Here is a 15,499-nt window from a genome sequence, read left to right as displayed (position 1 = left end):
TCTACGGTGCAGAGTAGACAATTTACTTTCACATCTATCAAGTCTTATCAATCCTTTTGAACACTAACTCTTGAGAATATTATGTTGGGCTGACCATTTGAACCAGTACAATTTTCTGGTGCACAGTTTACACCAGGGAAGAACACCACATGACTGGCTTTCTCACTTAACGTTTGGTAGTCCCTTTTGATTCCATCAGCATAGTACATGCATTTTTGGAGGCAGATATTCCAAAGTTCCTACGTGGTCCCATGAAACTTTGGTGTGGAGTTGTCCAGTCATGTCAGGCATCCCACCAAAGCCCATAGTTTGCTTCCCTATATCTGGACTCACCAAATCAATGAAGCCTTAGGCCTATGATTGTCATCTAGAAATAGAACAGAAAATAACTCTCAGTATTGGACATTAGGAAAAACTTCCTGTCAGGGTGGTTAAGCACTAGAACAAATTGCCTAAGGAGGTTGTGGAATCTCCATCACTGGAGATTTTTAAGAGCAGGTTAGACAAACACCTGTCAGGGATAGTCTAGATAATACTTAGTCCTGCCATGTGTGCAGGGGGCTGGACTAGATCACCTCTCGACATCCCTTCCAGTTCTACGATTCTATTGTCAGGTGATGACAAGATCAGCAATATAAATATATTACTTTCTGGTCAGATTCTGAGAATCTTAACAAGCAATATGGTATGTGTGCAAAGCGAAAAGTCCAGAAAATCCCCAGTATTATCAGATGATGACAAGGTCAGCAGTATAAATACATCATTTTGTGATCACATATTGAGAACCTTATCAAGCAATATGGCATGTTTGCAAAGCAAACAATCCAGAGAATCCCCACTATCTCTATTTGAGCTAAAGTCTGACCCTTTTCAGATTTCCAGTGGTCTTCTATAGAGTTATCATATTTCAAGTTCCCAAATAAAGGACACTGCCAAGAGGAGGGTGTGGGAGAGCGGGTGCTGGAGGGGACATTTTGGGGGTGCTGGAAGGGTGTGTGTGTACTGGGAGGTGTATTGGAGGTGCTGGAGGCGTGCGTGTGCTGAGTGGGATACCTGGATGGTGCTGGAGGGGTGTGTGTTTATTGGGAGTATTGGAGGGATAATTTGGGGGGTGTTGGAAGGATGTGTACACTGGTAAAAGGTATTTAGGGTGCTGGATGGGTGTTTATGTACTGGGAGGACAATTTGGGGGAGGTGCTGGAGGGGTGTGTGTATGTACTGGAAGGGTGTATTTGGGGGATTCTGGAGGGTATATTTGGGGGTGCTGGAGGCTGTATACATATGGGGAGGGGTACTTGGGAGGTTCTATAGAGGTGTGTGAAGGGAGGGGTATTTGGGGATGCTAGAGAGGTGCATGTATTGGGAGAGGTATTTGGGGATGGTGCTGGAGGGGGCATTTGAGGGGTACTGGAGTGGTGTGTGTACTGGGAGTGAGTATTTGGGGGTGCAGGAAGCGTGTGTATTTGTACTGGGAGGACTATTTGGGGGTGCTAGAGGGGGATGTTGGAGTGATGTGTGTGTGTACTGGGAGGGGGTATTTAGGAGGTGATGGAAGGGTTTTGGGTACTGGGCAGGGGTATTTGGTGTGGTGCTGGAGGGGATGGGGTACTGGGAGGGATATTTGAGGGGTGCTGGAAGGGCTGACTTCCAGCGATCTCCGTGACTTCAGCCAGTGGTGTCCGGGAGCTGCAGGGTCCACTGGGGGTACCCTGGAGCTCCTGGCTGCCACAGGCAACAGGGCCCCTGCAGGCGATGTGGGGACCACACAGCTGAGCTCCCCATTTTGTGATGGATATTTTTAGTAAAAGTCACGGACAGGTCATGGGTAATAAAGAAAAATTCATGGAAGCCTGTGACCTGTCCGTGACTTTTACTAAAAATATCCATGACAAAATATTAGCTTTATTCATAGCCACCCACTTTAAACCATAGTGGAAAAAATGGCTCATAACCATGAGAGGAATCAATACTAAAACTGGCAGAGAGTCCTGTGGCACCTTATAGACTAACAGACGTATTGGAGCATGAGCTTTCGTGAGTGAATACCCACTTCGTCGGATGCATGATACTAAAACTATCCTTTTTCAGGGACATCTGGGAGGCTCTTCTATCAACTCCCATTAATACAACCTCGGCTAGGAATTCCTGAACACTTAGCAGAAACTCTGAACCAAATGTTTAGGGTAAAACATACCAGATCCCTGTACAGGGAACTTTTGAACCTTCTACCAGGAGAAAAAAATGTGTTGCCTGCTCCAAGCGGCTAGAGGGAGCTTGTGCTCCTTAGGATAGTCTTTGGTTTTGTTTTAGCCAATTAAATGTGTTATTGTAACCTTCCCTGCTACCTCATTGGTGGAAAACTAGAGGTCAGGGGACTGAAGAAGCAAGGAGCAGATAGGAAAGTAGTTGTCAGTTGTTAGCTAAAACAGAATTATTAGGAATTTCTCCACAGCCACTGTGGCTGGTTAATTACTTTGAAAGGAAGATACACCAGAGGTGTAAAGAAGCCATCATAGAGAGTAAAGAAATGGGAAAGCATATTATGGTGACTAATTTGCTGAACATTAAAGTGGATTGTTCCTACAGTGCCAAAGTTGCAAAACATAACATTGCTCTAGCTCTGGCAAAAAACAGAAATGAGTGAGGTCCTGTTGTGAACATTTAAAGACTGGACACCAATCTCATCAGTTCCAATTTATTTCAACTTATTTTAAAGCATATTTAAAGGACAATATGGCATGCGTATATCTTTAATATACAGTACATACCTATTAGGTTCTCTTTCAGTTTAACACAGGAAGCCCTAGACAACAGAAACTCTCTCATCTGCCCCATTAGTTGCTCATTAGTTGTAGCTGAAGTCCCTCCAGAGAAGAAACAATTTTAATGTCTTTGTCATTTACATTCATATGCAACTTAGTCCAAGCCTTGCCAGTATGAGTCACATGCAGTACATATTATAACCTCCAAAATGGGCAACAATAGAAGTAGTGAATAATGAAAACGTAAGAGAATGAGTCACCTCCCTCAAGCCATCATGTAATTTCCTGAATGCTGATTTTACATGATATCTTTGTACTCTGTTTTAAGTCATGATTTTTCTTGCCACACAGCTATGATCAAGGATACAATCTGCTGCAAAAGTGAATACGTTAAACAAGATGAGAAGAGATGGGCCTCAGCTAAAGCCATGGATTCCAATCCCCTCAGTTCAGATATGAACTTCACAGCTCAGGGCTAGCTCTAATAACGCAGCCAAAACTAAAACTCTGAATCCAAACATTCCCAGGGTAGGGAAAAGGGATCCAAATGTCAGCCTAATATTGCTAGGAAAATGTCTATTAATTGTGTGTGTGTGTGTGTGCGTGCAGGCACGCACCTGAGACAGAGAGCTTTAGAGCCAGAGTGAGAGACAGCTCACATGATTACTTCATTGAGCCAGTACTTCAATTGTACTACCAGCTGGCATCAGTGTAGAAAGGGTTGGATTCCATCCTGGTGGCTTCATGCAGCCTTTTGGGGCACTAATATGATTCCAGATTAAATAAACCCTCTGGAGACTGTTGCAGTAGAAGAAAGCAGAATATTAGTTGCAATTCACAGAGTGGTTTTGCCTTAGGAATCGTAATATTCATTTCATTGAACTTAAGTGAGATGATGATGAAAACTGCTGGTAAAGAAATGAAAATGAGCTGCTACTTTTATGGTGAAAGGGGAGTGATCAAAAACTAAAGGCATCTAATAACATGTGTGGGGTTCTGTCTCCTCAGGACTAAAATGATTTAATGATAGAAGATAATGACATTAATATAAATGGTCACTTTTCTACAATGGGGACTTGGGTGCTTGTTAGTTGCGGACTGTACTTAAACACACAAATGTGCCATATGTCAATAAGACAGCTAGATATACTTTTAAACGCTCCAAAGGAATTTGCTGATTTCCAGATGTGGCAAATCATCCACTAATTATTGTACACACTATGTGCAGTTCAGCAGCTGCTTTGTGTTTACAGTATAATTATAGGATAAGTATTAAATATGGTGGGTTTTCTAGTGTCTGAATGACATATTTTCCAACAAATATCAAATAACAATGAAATGCAGAGATACACTTGAATTTAAATATAGGCTGAAGAGAGATGCATTGACTCACATCTTCCATGTGCACCACTTAATGTGTTCAATTCATTTGATTGTTGTTGCTCTAGTTTCTCATTTTAATTGTATGTGTTTGGCATCAACTTGTCTGTAATGCCAAGGGAAAAGTGAGTGAGGAAAACAAATGGGACAGCTTGTTTTTTTAAAAGTCAAATGGGCACATTGAGAATTGATGTAAGCAAGGCAATTGTGTTACAATGAATTCAGTATTACTGAAGTCACTGGAGAGCATCAGCTTACACCAAAGCCTCAACTTCAAAGACTTCACATCCATCAGTCCCTTGCTTAGGGAACCTCAAGCAACAAGCAGGAAACCAATCCACTCTGTGCAATTTGTAAATAGAAATTGGGCTACTGTCCCTTCCATTATAAGGGGCACACTTTGGGCCTGCTATTTCTGTTGAAAGCAGTGGGGGAAGCACCTCCCACCCATTCCCCAAGAGTCCAAAGGTAGAGTGCAGTTGTCGTTACCACAAATGATTTTCATCACAACGTGGCCATATCCAACATTGGGCTCAGAAATATCATTAGCAACTATCAATTTTCAAAATACATTTCAGAGTGCATGTATATTGAGTTTAATTCTCTCCTGTACATAGATGAATACTTTAACTGTTTTTCAAAAGGCAATTTCTAAACAATATATAAACTATCTTTTAGCTTCCTTCTTCCAGGTCATGCATTACATATATAGCTTGATTTTCCATCGAGTGGCTTCCACTGTTGCAAGTACATATAATTGTGAGTGTCATTTTTCACTTGCCCTTTAGTTCACTTACCTGTGTAAGTCTAGGTGCAAATAACAGCAAGTGCAAAGATTATGCCTGCAACTTTGCACTAAAAAAAATCCTTTAAAAAATCTATAACAAAAACCAGAATCCTATTTAAAGCCAGGCTGAAAGTTTGACTTGTATTGTGCTATTCATTTCCTAAAATTGCAGATGAAGAGTGATACAAAACCTAGTCAAGTAGCAGACCAAACTCTGACATGTGTTAGTACCTCCCACCCATTTTTACCCAAACCTCCCTAATTTCAATAAAAGCTCCTGAAGAGAGGAGAATATAGCTGGAAAGTCTGTGATAGAACAAGACAGGAGATATACCATGCAAGATGGCTTATCACTTCTTGTTTTTTTTAAATAATCCATTAGCCTGTGCTTGTTAATCTGTGACATTCCAGGTTAAATTCATAGCTGCATGGTATGTGTGAGCTACCTTTCAGAAATGTTACCAAATGCTAGTCATAAAAAGTTAAGCTTTAACTAAGGCTAGATAGCCATGTGACTTCATAAACAAAGGGAAATTTTTAAAAAATAATTACTTAATTCAGAACTTCAGACAATACACTGGTCTCAATCTAGATTGACCCTTTAATTTGTTTTTAAAAATATATTTTCTTGATAAATCCTCTTTTTTTCTCTCTTTTCAGACTATATCAGATTATGAATTGAACAAATTCAATATAATGCACCAGCCGTAAGTCTCTTGTTCCTTTCTGCTTCCCCATTAAATAACCATTGTTCCTTTGCATATTGTCACTCTTTTTGTTGGTAAATAGGTTGACACTGAGAATTGTAAGCTCCTGTTCACTGCATAGTAAAGACTGTAAGTCATTTGGGTTGAATTTTCCCAAAAGAAAGGTGATAAAATATTTGCAAGAATACTGACCCAGATCAGCTGACAAAATAGCATTCTGTTGCACATGAAGAGACTATCAGGAAGAACCATAACAGGAGGAAAAGTACAAAGTTCAACTTTAACATTCAGCTTTTCAGGAACACCAAGCAGGTTTCATTTTCCACTGATTTTCAGTTGAGCTCATCTCCCAGATAGGCACTTTAGTAAGTGGCCAGGTTTTCAATTGAGCTCTGCAAATAACATGATATTTAGAAAATCTTGCACATCACTGGTTGCTGCTGTGTGAGGAGTCCTTTTGAAAATGTGTCCCTTATTTAAGTACGTGAATAGGAGCAGAGTTCTTTTGAAAATCTGGGTTGAGATCTTCTGAAAAGCATATGAACTCTGCAAGAGCAACATTGCTATGGTAATCCACAATGTGCATAGACTGCAGATAAAGAATCAGTTCAATGAGGTAGTGGTGATAGCATGGAAACCACATTGTCTATTGCTGTATATTATACAGAACAGAGCCCAAACAAGAACCATTTATCCAAACACTCAGGTGTTTGGATAAAATCAGGTCCAAATCCAAGCCATTCAAGTTTTCTTTTCGGCAATCTCTGTTTTGCAGTCAATTTAAAATCTACCTTCCTTTGGTACGAGATGGCTCAGAGGACTGGTAATGAGCTTAGAGGGGCTAGGTCACACAATCATATCTAGCACAGGCTGCAAATGACCAGAAATTACTATTCGGAACAGCCTATTTGAAACAAATGTGTGGGCGATCTCCATACAGCTCCTAATGAGCAAATGGCATACACATATAATTTGGTACATTTCTAGGGAATGCCCCATGGTAACATTTTATATTTAAATATCCTTTAGAATACCAGTAGTATTGTAAAATTATGAAACAAGACATTTTGATTCTAAGGTTATGAAATGCTTACACACAGTTTGTGGCCACTCGAATGTGTTTACAGTGAAATATTTTTAATATTTTGGGATAGTCTCTCTCTTGGATGCCTTTAATATCAGTGTGTTTTCTCTGTGAAACGAAAGCAGTAAGACGTGGATATTAGCTGATAAAACATACACTGTCAGCTACGATGAAGCATATATTTTACCTCCTGGCTTTTTATCCTGTGTTACCTTAAAGACTAACAGACTTATCTGGGCATAAGCTTTTGTGGGTAAAAAACCTCACTTCTTCAGATACATGGAGTCCAGATACATGGAGTCCATGTATCTGAAGAAGTGAGGTTTTTACCCACAAAAGCTTATGCCCAAATAAATCTGTTAGTCTTTAAGGTGCCACCAAACTCCTTGTTGTTTTTGTGGATACAGACTAACATGGCTACCTCCTGATACTATCCTGTGTTATATCGTTCTCCTATCTCTGATAAAACACTATCTCTGGTTTAAGAACAGAGCTGTCCAATGTCTCTCTCCCTGTCAATAAGAAGCTTGTTTTCCCCCCATCATACCTGCATTCCTACTGATAAACTTTAAAGACTAAAAAAGTTAATATTTCCCTGGACTTGTTTTAATAATTAACTAAACGAATAAGGAAATGTCAGGAGGACCTTCGTGCAAAGTAATTAAAATCTAATGGGATGTCATTTCAATAGGAAAATCAGAGAACATTAATAATAAGTTGACTGAAGCTGCAACCTTTGTTTCTGTGATACTTTTGGGCCTAATCTAAGATGCACCTGAAGTCAATAGAATCCCATTGATTTGGGATCAGACATTGGACTTCCATAGACATAGGCATTTTCTCAGGCCCTGTGTGTTAAACTTAATAGGAGTAAGCACATGCTCTTCTGTAATATGAACACTGTTGGCAAATCTAAAGCACAAACTCAAAAAGTTGGCCCAATTTTCTATGAAAAAGTTTCACATGCAAAAAAAGCAAAGAAAATTAATGGTGAAAGATATGTAAGGGTTTGTTTGTTTGTTTGTAGCATTTTTTGGTTTTTCATATAAAATGGCTTCTTTAAAAACACATCAAATGCATGAAGAATATTTGTTTTTAAGTATGAGATATTTAAACCAAAATGTTATTTGCTTTTTTAGCAGTTTAAAATGAAAGGGAGACACCCCTTGAAATTTGCTGAGGGGAGAAGCAAAAGAGAACAAGTGATTTTTTACATAGAAAGTTGGCCAAAAATGTGCAACTTTAATGAAGGTAATGTAACAATCTAATGCTTGGTGAACAGTACTCCAAGCAGTGGTTGAAAGATGGGAAGAACCATGGTGGCCCCATTCCATTACTGGAATCCCAGTTTTCAGTACTGCATTCTTGAATGTCCACGGCCTAAACTGGCTCAACTAACCCCAAAGCCCATATGAGCTTTTCTAATTAAGTCTGTAGTCACAGCAGATATTCCCCAACTGATTTATTCCTAATAGTAGAATATAGGAACACAAACTGCCATACAAGATCAGACCAGTAGTCCAGCAAGCAGTATATTCTCTCTCTGGCCAATACCAGATGCTTCAGTAGAAGATGCAAGAAACCCTGCAGCAGACAGCTATAAAATAACCTACTCATAGGTAAAGTTTTCTTCTTAACCTCCATTAGTTAGAGGTCTTGGACTCCCATACACATAGGCACCCCTTCCAAACTCTTGGCCTTTACTTTGTGTGTTTTTAAAATCCTTTTTACTGTAGCTCTAGATGTAACTCTAGATCAGTAAAAAGAACAGGAGTATTCGTGGCACCTTAGAGACTAACAAATTTATTTGAGCATAAGCTTTCGTGGGCTAAAACCCACTTCATCGGATGCATGCAGTGGAAAATACAGTAGGAAGATAGATATATATATATATATACACACACACACACACAGAACATGAAACAATGAGTGTTACCAAACACACTATAATGAGAGTTATCAGTTAAGGTGAGCTATTACCAGCAGGAGAGAAAAAAAAACTTTTTGTAGTGGTAATCAAATTGTCAACTACTGGAAATGGGCCATTTTGATTACCACTACAAAAAGTTTTTTTTTCTCTCCTGCTGATAAATTTGTTAGTCTCTAAGGTGCCACAAGTACTCCTGTCCTTTTTGCGGATACAGACTAACACAGCTGCTACTCTGAAACCTCTCGATCAGTGGTTCTCAATCAGGGGTCCGGGGCCCCCAGGCAGGTTTCAGGGGGTCCACCAAGCAGGACCAGTGTTAGACTTTCTGGGGCCCAGGGCAGAAAGCCAAAATCTCACTGCATGGGGCTGAAGCCTGGGCCCCTGAGCCCACCACCTGGGGCTGAAGCAGAAGCCTGAGCAACTTAGCGTCACGGTGCCCCCTGTGGTGTGGGGCCCTGGGCAATTGCCCTGCTTGCTGTCCCTTAATGCAGGCCATGACTTTCATATGCAGAAAACCAGTTGTTGTGGCACAGGTGGGCTGTGAAGTTTTTATAGCATATTAGGGGGTAGGGTTCAGAAAGAAAAAGGTTGAGAACCCCTGCTCTAGATAACCATAAAACTGGAAAGATGCTGAGGCTAGAAAGCTAAGAGCAGTCTGAGGGCTAAAACTTGCATTCATTCTACATTTTACTGTGCGATCCTGCAAGATCTCACCAAGTAACCAAGGGCAGGCTGCATCAGTGTATAGGTGGGAGCCCAAGAGTACATCTATACTACCCACCGGATCAGCGGGTAGTGTTCGATGTATCGAAGATCGATTTATCGCGTCTCATCTGGATGCGATAAATCGATCCGCTAATCGACGCCCGTACTCCACCTCGGCAGGAGGAGTAAGCGGAGTTGACGGGGGAGCCGCAGAGGTCAACTCACCGCCAGGTAAGTCCAACTAAGATACTTCGACTTCAGCTATGTGAATAGCATAGCTGAAGTTGCGTATCTTAGTTTGAACCCCCCCCCACTGGTGTAGCCCAGGCCTAGGGTGACCAAATGTCCTGATTTTATAGGGACAGTCCTGATATTTGGGGCTTTTTCTTATATAGTCCCCTATTAACCTTCACTCCCTGTCCTGATTTTTCACACTTGCTATCTGGTCACCCTACCCAGGCCCAAGTAATCACCTGGATGCTGCAGTAAGTGGTGTTGATGATTCAGTAGAAGACTCTCTTTCCCTCCAAGTTAGTACTGAACATACACCCCAATAGGAAAAGGTAAAGCACGTGGGAAAGATTGGTTGTACCATTCTGCTTCTAGCTGACACTCTGAAACAGACCTTGTCTACATTAGACTTCTCTGGGAAACCTTTCAGTGTGTATTCCACTAGTAGAGCTCTACTCGCATTGACAACATTGGCAGTGCTGGTGTAGAGCTGTGTTCACCAAGACTTACAATCACATCATCTAGACCTAAGCACAGTTAGTGGATACAGTAGTAAAATCACCAATTACCTGTCTACACTAGCACTCCAACCAGTGGTTATAAAATAATGAGAAATGTCCCCAATGTCACAGAGGCCCCTTGGCAAAGACTCCCTTGTTCTTTACAAACAACTCTTGCCTCTTTACAAACAACTCTTGCCCAACAAACTCTGCACCAAACACGTCTTACAGGATATTTATCCATAAAGAATAACATGCAAGGTATCGACAGAAAACTTGTAACTTATCAAGATTCATAATCAATGAGAGACATATATATGGGTAATATTAAGAAATAATGTATTTATATCGAAAGTAAGCTTTATATGGACTTAGAGTAAAAAGTTAGTCACCAGGGGACAATACATGAGTGGGTAATTGCCCATTCAGGCAAGGGGGATGGTCAGCTCACTCTGGTGAGCCCATGACATTGCAAGGCTCAATTGTATAGCCTTGTTCCATCCCAAGACTTTCAATGGAAAGCCATCAGAGACAACTGCCAACAATTGAAACCACTTGGGGTTAAAAAAGGAACATTACATCAGACAGGGGATCACCCTGCCAATGAAAAAAGACAAAAGACTGTTTCAGTACAACACAGAGTTGGGGAAGGCACTCTGGATCCTTGTACTGAGCAGACATCTTAGGGAACAGGGATGTTCTCATGAAAAATGGGATCCTGGTTCCTGTGAAGCCAGCCAACTCTACAACAGACTGAACTTTGGAGGAAATCCTTTATTAGATAGGAAAGTTAATTATTGCTGAGTGTAGATCCAGGCCCACTTTTTATGATTTTGTTTTCTGTTGCAACCATTTGTTTCCATCACTTTCTTGTGTTTCTAGTAGAATTTCTATTCTTTCTTAAGGAAACCTTTTGTTTCATTACAAATGCTCAGTTATACAGGATCAGGGAGTTTAAAGTAAAACTGGTAAAATGGGGTACAACTGCTCCTTTGTGGGGGGAAGGAGATTTGATATTTCTGTGAGTAGCCAGTGGCAGGGATTCGAGAACCAGAGTGTTCTTCTTGGTAACCTGCAAGACAAAGACAGTGCTTGAATGGCTGAAAGGCTGCTGATGTTAGGGACCTAACACCCAGGTAGGCAGACACAGGGAAAACTCCGTCACTCCGGAAGCAGAGGGTAGCAAGGTGACTCAGTGCTGGGTGCCCTGAGAACTGTCGCACCCCACTCCCCCACAAAAAAAAAGTCTAATGGAGATGCAGCCTCTGAGACTGCAGAAGCAGTCCTAAGGGGCATATACTCATCCCCTGGGTTGAGACTCCTGAGGTAGCACCTTGATTTGCCCTCCAGTTATGCATTCTGGTCAGACCTGATTACAGGTTTAAATTCTCTGGGAGGAGTTCTGCAGAGTCCACTCTTCTGGGAGTCTGGTGAAATATGTTTTCAGACAGTGGGACATTTCTATTTTTCACTCGGCAAATCAGACTATAGGTCAGACACTGTCACTCCGATACCCTGGAGTCCTCCTGAAATTCTCAGGTATTTGACAGACCTCTGAAGAGCCGATGAGAGGTAGCATTCCCAGCTGTTGTGGTCAGAAGCAGCTTTATTCAGGGTTGAAATTCATTGCAGAAACAAGGATATCCAGAATAGTACATTACTTTCAAGACTGTTGTCTAAGACACATCAATTTCCACTCTTGGGGAAACTCATGAAAAAGCCTCACACACAAGTACCAGTGTTCTGAAATAGTCTTTCCAAAGATGCTCACTTATGTCTTTAATCGAAAGTGTAAGGCTGACTGTGAAATTTGCAACTGAGTATGCTGCAAAACTGACATAAAAGTCTTAGATATAATTGAATGGTACATATCCATAATTTAGAAATAAATATATATAGAGAGAGATAATTATAACTTAGTCTCTTAGGTGTATAATTCAAGATTTCTAAAGTTAGGTGTTTACACAGACAGGATTTCAGAATACTCTGTTCACTCATGTTAGGGACAATGAAATTAAAAGGCCTTCCTAAACATGATTAGAGATACGTCCCAGACCAGAACATGAAATGACATGAACTCCCCAGCCCCAAACACCAGGGTGGGGTTTTCAAAACTGGGACATATATTTAGGGAACATCTCTCTGTAATAGGCAAAACAGACACCACCACTCCCCGTCTCTGAATTTGCACATGCCACGTTGTTATGTAAGTAACAGACTCCAAAGCTGATTTGAACTGTCAGTGGCCTGGGCCTATCTTATTTATATATGGTAGCACTGCAAATACCTAAGATGCTGTGCAGTAGGTGAACCGTGATGACCAGCCTATAATTACAGGCCTTTTATAATCATCATGTGGGCAGGAACTGGATTCCTTATTTTGAAATCTACCACTTTTCACTGTGGTTCTATGTAGTGGTTGTCGGTTTACACTATAACCAGGAATATTATGGTATTCATGAAGCACAGATTCAATAGTTGAGACTGATATCTGGATCCTTTTCTAACATCTTTTTCAGTTTTTTTGTGGGGGAAAATTGGGCTGAAATTTTCCATAGATGGTCTCCAAGCAAAGGATGCTCCCTACACTCTGGGAACTTAAGAGCAAAATTGCTTGAGGTATTAGAGAGAGTTATATCTGCATTAACAAAAAGATATTTTCCCCATATATTCCAGCTGACATGTTTGCACTTGTATAACTCAAACTGTTAGCGACAGAACCTTTAGATTTGGCTGCTTCTCTCCCCTCCCTCACCACTTTTAATTCCTCTTCAGGAAAGGCAAAACAATCCAAAAATGTCTTTTCAGCATTTTTTATCATGCCCATGGACCTTAATTCATGCTTGCTCCAGCTTCTTTATGCTGGGGAAAAGGGGTGGAGTGGTGTCAAGGGGCCCTGAACGCCTGTATCTGGCCACAGCAAGGTTCTCTTTGCACAGGCACTGTGGACACCAGCTGCAAGGCTGCCTTCCCAGCACCACCTCACGAGGCTGGAAACAGTCAAAGAAAGGTTACAGTTTTATTATTTTCTGTTTATTTCAAGCAAAGGAAATAGAAGAAAGGAAAGTGTAACAATGAGTAAGAAGCAGAAAAGGCAGGAGGAGCAAAGAAGCAGATACTGAGCTCACCAAGAAGCAGTTAGAAGAGCTGTGTGCACCGTGAGATCCGTCAGCAGCTGATTAAAAGTCCGAGCTTGTGAACATGCTGCATTCATATGCCATGAGGCAGGATGAGGCACCTGCTCCATATGAGGCCAGAGAAGGTCCCTTTTTCTCCCACAGGGCTGCCTGGCACATAGACATTCAGGGTGTGACCTGCATGCTGTTAGGTTGGGAGCTACAACAGCAGAGAATTCTAAGGCATCTAAGGTTACAGGGCAAGTGGTGACACACCCCCTCGGTGGTTTGGTCTGGATTTGCACCCCTGAACCATGACACCCTGTGACACTGCACTTTTACCTAGAATAATTTAAAATATTGAACATTTGCAGTCAAGGATCCATTTGTTTTTGTAGGTTGTTTTTGTCTTCTTTTTAAAAAAACATGGAAATTTAATTCAAACATTAATGAAACACTAAGGTTGGGGAATCTAGGATGGAAAAGTCAGGAAATATAAAACATTCTGTTTCCAGCAGAGTGTTACTTACTTCTGCCAATTTGTACATAGATAGCATTTTCTAATCCTGTTATCTCTATATATGTGGGTTAGTCATAGTTATTAAATGTATATCAAAGTACACAGCATGTGCAACATGATTCAATTAAGGCTGAACTAGGAAACTTGCCTTTTAGAATTCTTGATTGTGTGCTTGATTGCTGTAGCCTAATTTTATCTTAATATTAGGGTTGAAGATTGGTACTGCTCTACTGAAATCAACAGAATTTTTAACATAGACTTCAGTGGGAACAGGGACTCAAGCCCTTACCAAATAATGTAGGTTGAAATTTTGTTTTACATGTCTGGACTTCTGATTACTGCCTCTTTAAATGAGAAGCTACAGTCTTGAAAGCTTGTGACTTTCTTCATTTGCACTTTCACCCCCAATAAAGCTGAAAAACGTATTGTAGGTGGTGCTTTCTATCCTGATAATTAGAAACTAGGCAAAGTTTTCCCTTCTCATTAGTGTATATGTTGTTATGGATAAGAACAGGCATACTGGGTCAGACCAAAGATCCGTCTAGCCCAGTATCCTGTCTTCCGACAGTGACCAATGCCAGGTGCCCCAGAGGGAATGAACAGAACAGGTAATCATCAAGTGATCCATCCCCTGTAGCCCATTCCCAGCTTCTGGCAAACAAAATATTAAATTACCTTCTTGTCTCCTGATACCCAGTACTGACTCAGGCATGCAGCTTTAAATATTCAGAGATTTTGTTCTCTTGCTTTTTCTTAGTTTCCTGGTGTGTTTTAAATTATCCCTTTTAAATCTTTTTTTCTAGGCTGAAAATGGACACTACCATGATGAATTGTATGCTTAGGATTTTTCTCTCTTAATGCAATACCCTCCCAAACAATAAAAATGACACCTAAACATGGACTTAAAAAGGGTTCTGTCCCCCACCACGTTAGTATTATGTAAATATTTCACAGGGCACCTTCTCAGCTGCCAGGTTGAAATGTGCAGCAATATAAGTACTCCACAGAAAAGGCTTTAATCACATTAAACTTGAAAAAAAAACACCTTTAAAGTATTTATTCATTCATTTTCGGCAAGGCAGAGCAAATTACTGTTGCAGCAGGGGCTCAAAGTGGAAATGCATTATTATATGGGTAGTATTTTCATTGTATGGCTTACCATTGTTTAGTTGAGCACACCCTTACCTCTAGGCCAGAATGGCAGGACTTCAAGTCCCAAACAAGGACCTTGCTGATGCATAGTATTGTGTCAGGATTGCCACCATTGCAGTACTAGGGAATGCTGTACTAGTCGAGATATATTTGAGAGAGAACTTTTCCAGTGGGGGCAAAGGAGGGGAAAAATGGTATGAAATCAAGTTAAAATTTCTCAGTTTGATGAGAAATTCTGTGAAAAATGCCCAACGAGACAAAAATTGTCCAATTGCTTTCCAAATTTTTCTTTGAAACCAATTGTCATTTTTCAGCCAATTAAATTAAATTAAACTATTGGGGAATCCTGACTGATATCGCCTGACTTAATTGGAGCTACTGGAGAGAATTGAGGGGGTATCAGAGGATTTAAACAGACAAGTCTTGTGTGTGTGTGTGCGTGCTTATTTGCGTGCTCTCTCTCAGCCTGTAGCTGCATGGCCTCCTGAATCACAAGAGTCAGGCAGAGATCTCAAAGAAATGAGCTCTCAATATCTTTTACGTCTCCAGGGCTGCCCAGGATCTAGCATTTTGCATGACATTTGGCAGCTATGTCATACAGCCCTGCAGTCCTGCTGGATCCTCA

General features: G+C 40.8%; 1 long non-coding RNA gene across 1 annotated transcript in view; it reads left to right on the top strand.

Moving 5' to 3' along the window:
- The window catches only part of LOC123373843, a 43,139-nt gene extending 37,474 nt beyond the window's left edge, over positions 1-5,665 (top strand). Inside the window, exon 3 of the long non-coding RNA XR_006580885.1 lies at positions 5,590-5,665. This is a non-coding gene — a long non-coding RNA (uncharacterized LOC123373843). The remainder of the gene's footprint in view (positions 1-5,589) is intronic.
- The last annotated feature ends 9,834 nt before the right edge of the window (positions 5,666-15,499 follow it).

The sequence above is a fragment of the Mauremys mutica genome, chromosome 7 (genome assembly GCF_020497125.1).
Source record: "Mauremys mutica isolate MM-2020 ecotype Southern chromosome 7, ASM2049712v1, whole genome shotgun sequence".
Classification (NCBI taxonomy): Eukaryota; Metazoa; Chordata; order Testudines; family Geoemydidae; genus Mauremys; species Mauremys mutica.
The sequence above is the reverse complement of the archived record's forward strand: the minus strand, read 5'-3'. Positions and strand labels throughout refer to the sequence as shown.